Source organism: Vombatus ursinus, unplaced genomic scaffold, assembly GCF_900497805.2.
Source record: "Vombatus ursinus unplaced genomic scaffold, bare-nosed wombat genome assembly UNPS02014946.1, whole genome shotgun sequence".
In the NCBI taxonomy this organism is placed as follows: Eukaryota; Metazoa; Chordata; class Mammalia; order Diprotodontia; family Vombatidae; genus Vombatus; species Vombatus ursinus.
Genome location: NW_020954724.1, coordinates 1,460,504 through 1,465,167, shown reverse-complemented (window position 1 = coordinate 1,465,167; position 4,664 = coordinate 1,460,504). Strand labels below are relative to the sequence as shown.

At 38.5% G+C, this 4,664-nt stretch overlaps 1 pseudogene; it reads right to left on the bottom strand.

Annotated features, from left to right (window-relative positions):
* Nucleotides 1-1,213: 1,213 nt before the first annotated feature.
* Nucleotides 1,214-1,896, bottom strand: LOC114030240 (annotated as a pseudogene).
* Between the last annotated feature and the right edge of the window lie 2,768 nt (nucleotides 1,897-4,664).

Genomic DNA, 4,664 nt, shown 5'->3' with positions numbered 1-4,664 from the left:
CTTCCTTCCTTCCTTCCTTCCTTCCTTCCTTCCTTCCTTCCTTCCTTTCTTTCTTTCTTTCTTTCTTTCTTTCTTTCTTTCTTTCTTTCTTTCTTTCTTTCTTTCTTTCTTTCTTTCTTTCTTTCTTTCTTTCTTTCTTTCTTTCTTTTCAATTGGGGTTAAGTGACTTGCCCAGGGTCACACATCTAGTAAGTGTTTGAGGTCAGATTTGAACTGAGGTCCTCTTGACTCTATCCACTGCACCACCTAGCTGCCCTGATCTGTGATTTCTTATGGGAAACCCTAGGTGTAGGAACTTTTTTAATAATCAGATTGCTACCCCCAATGACTAAAGAAATCCTAAGGAACTGCCTGAAGTTAAGTGACATAGAGTGAGGGTGGGTGGGTTAGAGTTGTACAACTAATAAGTAGCAGAGTTGAGATTTAAGCCCAAGTGGGTTTTTTTTTTTAATTTCAAATTCAGGATTCTGTGTACTATACTACTGACTGCCTTTATCATATGCTATACTAGGAATTTAGCTGGTGTTAACTTGACATAATAACACCTATTGTGCTAATGTGCACTAATGTTTTAATGGGAGAATCTTCCTCTCTCCCATAACATAAATATATCTTAACAGGGGTCTTATGGTGACAGTAACTTAGCCCAAAGAACTTTGACAGTATGAATTTCAGGTCCTGAAGGGTGAAGGAGATATTTTGGGGTGGCACAAGTCCTTTTGATGCTTCTCAGCACAATAGGTTTGTCCTTTTGAAGCCTTAAGAAAGAAGAGAGGCACAAAGAGACCCAGTATATTCAGTGCATTGCTGCATTGACAGCTCTCAGAAAGAACCTTTGGGAGACTGGCAAGAGAGAGGAACAGTACATTGAGTACTTGGATTAATTTTGGAATCTGCATATTTATTCTTCTATTTTCAAGGCCCATCAAAAACACTGATTTGTGTCTTTTGAGCCAGTAACTATGAGATGTTCCAGCACTGAACAAACTTTCATTTTGCCTTTCTTTTCTTTTTCCTGAGCAAAGTTGATTTATGTACAAATTCAATGAGCAATTCATTAAAATACAAAATTCACTTAGGAATGGGAGAAAAAACTAAATCCCTCTAACTCTATTTTATACAAAAGTGCACATAAGTGATTAGAATGATGTTTCTCGATTAACTGCATCTGTTTTTCGCAGACTGGTATCAGAGGCAGTACTGTCTGTTGAAGTTACAATGGGGCCCCATAATAATCTGGCATTCTCTGGGTATTATACATAATGGGAACTCCAGAGATCTTCACGATTCCTCACTTACGGTCCCCAGAGTCTGTAGCCACAATGTAACATTTGTGCTGAGTGACCCTCTGGATTAAGGAAGCCTTTGCCTGGGTTACTTTGTGCGTGCATGGCAATCATTCCCATCATGGGATGTTGGCAATCCTCAGGGCTACTTGGTGCTTTCATCCCAGCTTTTCAGGTTCAGCCATTACACTGTCAGTTATGCAGGGGATGCATTTGGCATACAGACAGTTCTTCATTGATTGCATTAAGTCCAATTTGGCTTTGAAGGAGTAGTTGATAAAGTTGGAATTACCCAAAATATAGTTAGGGGATCCCGATACATGTTATATTGGAAGAACAAACAGGACAGATGCTGGGGAGCTTCTCTTTCTTTGAGAGCACTGGGATCTTTCTTTTCTTTCTTTTTTGGCTTTAATATATCTTCTTTTTAATGTATCTTTTTCTTCTTAGTTATCTTTTTCTTTTCTCTGCAGGCAAATTGAGTCTCCTTTTTTCATATCTGCCTTAGAAATGCAGCTGATTCAGGAATACTCTCATCTCATAAACTAAGCATTTACTTCATGGTTGTATATTTCCTTGTTTTTTTTTATTTGTTTGTTTGTTTCCCCATGTTAGAAGCTTTTCTACACTTCCTGCCATTCAAAAAAACATTTCCAAAATGGCAAACAAATTCAACAACGATGGCAGATTATATTTCCATAGATCTTTCAGCTCTATTTTCTGGAATGCCCTGGGCTGAGGTACCCTGAGATCCAGTCTGATAACATTTGTTTGTTTGTTTGTTTTAACAAGAGTAAACTCCAGAACTTGGTTGCTGGTGCTCTTTACTGGTTTATTGTCTTTCCTGGACTGGGTCTTCTGTCACCAGCTTAGCTTTTGGGAAAGGGATAATAATAACTGATGTTCATAAAGCACTTTCAAGTTTTCAGAGTCCTCTTGGCAATTATGTCTCTTGAGTTTCACAGTAATCCTCTGGAGTAGGTCCTATAAACAGTATAATTATTACCATTTGAATGATGAGGGATCTGAGGCTCAGGGAGGTTAAGGATTTGTCCATAGTCACATAGCAAGGAAATGTCACAGACAGAAGCAGAACCCACATATTTCTGACTCCATGTTTATCACTTTGTCCCCTGTGCCATTTTTTGCTGTCCTGTTCCTTTCTGCCTTGCCCTACTTCCTAAAAATTGCATGTAATCCTTCTTCAGATGACATCCTTTTTTATTAATTTTTTTTTTTTAGGCAGTTGGGGTTAAGTGACTTGCCCGGGATCACACAGCTAGTAAATGTCAAATGTTTGATCTGAGACCATATTTGAACTCAGGTCCTCCTGACTTCAGGGTTGATGCTCTATCCACTGCTCCACCTAGCTTCCCCTTCAGCTGACATTCTTAAAGGGTCTACCCCTATGTGCTATACATGTAGGGGAATAAAATAACAAACAAAAGTAAAATTTTGTGAGATGTCCAGGGCCTTATCTCTTGTATCCTGGTGATGTTATCTGCATCTTTTTCTGATAATCTTTCTTCCATTTCTTCTATGTAAGTGTTTCTTTCAAGGGAAAGCAGCATGGTATAATTTAGTGGTTGCCAAACTTTTTTGAATGTGAAACCTAAAAAACATGAGAATACCCAATATATGTATATTTGCTTATTTGTAAATTACATGAATGTGCTACTGTACTCATAACTTTATACACTAAAAGCACAAAAATTGAAATTAAGAGAGGATGACCAGTACCAATCAATCAACCAACAAACATTTATTAAGTACACATTATGTGTCAGGCTTTCTGCTAAGCCCTGGGGATACAAAAAAGGTAAAAAAAACACAGTTACTGATTTCAAGGAGTTTACCTATTAATGATATATAATTGGTCAATAAGCATTTATTAAGCACCTACTATATGCCAGGCACTATATTAAGTACTGAGGATACAAAGAAAGACAAAAGACACACAAATGAAATAGTATTTGGTCTTAGAGTCTACAGGGAACTATTGAAGTTTATTGAGTAGCTAAGTGACATGGCTAGACATATACTTTAGGAAAATCACTTGCGAAGTTCAGGGTAGGACGGATTGTAGAGGGGAGAGTCTTAAAGTGAGAGGACTCATTGGGAAGCTATTGCAATAGGTCAGGTGAGAGGTGATGAAGGCCTGAATTAGGGTAAGGACCAGGGGGCGAGGAGAGAGAAGGGGAGAGATGAGAGATGAGACAAATGGTGAAGCAAAAAGCTTTGGAAAGTGATGAGGGATGAAGCAGAGTGAGGATTCAAAAAATGAATCTGAGATGGTGAACTGGGTAATTGGAAGGATGGTGGTGCCCTTGACAGTAATAGGGAGATGTGTGTGTGTATGCATGTGTGCGTGTGTGTGTGTGTGTGTGTGTGTGTGATCTCTTCTCTGGAATCATTCTTAAACATTGCACTGATCAGAAATCTTAAGTCTTTTGAAGTTGCTTGAATTTACATTGTTGTTATTGTAGAAATTTTTCGACTGATTCTATTCATTTTACTCTGCATTGATTCACACAAACTTTTCCAGCTTTCCCTTTTGCGTTTTAAGTTTCAGTAATATCACAGACAGCAGGTAGGTATCACAGTGGGTAGAGCACTGGGCTTGGAATCAGGAAGGCTCATCTTTATGAGTTCAGTTCTGGTCTCAGACACTTACTGGCTGTGTGACCCTGGGCAAGTCATTTAACTCTATTTGCCTCAGTTTGTCATCTGTAAAATGAGCTGGAGAAGGAAATGGCAAATCACTTCAGTATCTTTGCCCAGAAAAACCCCAAATGGAGTCACAAAGAGTTGAACACGATTGAAGTGACTCAACAACAACAATATCATAGACACTTATTTGCTGGTTAAGTCACTTAACCTCTGTTTACCTCAATTTTCTCTCCTATAAAATAGGGATAATAATAACACTTAGCTTCCAAGGTTGTTGTTCCCTACCTCAGAGGGTTACTGTGAAGCTCAAGGGGCATAATTATCTAGAGCACCTGAAAACTTTAAAGTGCTTTATGAATATCAATTATTATTTTCTTCTTTCCCAAATCTGAGCTAGTGGTGGAAGATCCAGCCCAAGGAAAACAACAAGCCAGTAAGGGGCACCAGCAACCAAGTCCTGAAGTTTACTCTTGTAAAACAAACAAACAAACAAACAAACAAACAAACAAAAACCAAAAAGAATGTTATCAGACTGGATTTCAGGGCACCTCAGCCCAGGACTTCCCAGGAAATGGAAGTGTGTTAGAGCTGTAAAAATCTATGGCAATGTAAGCTGCAATCATTGTTGTTGTAGGATAAAGTGGGGTATTTATACAGAGCTTTGGAAGCTTCAAAGTGGTGTATAAAGGCACGCTGTTCTTATTATCA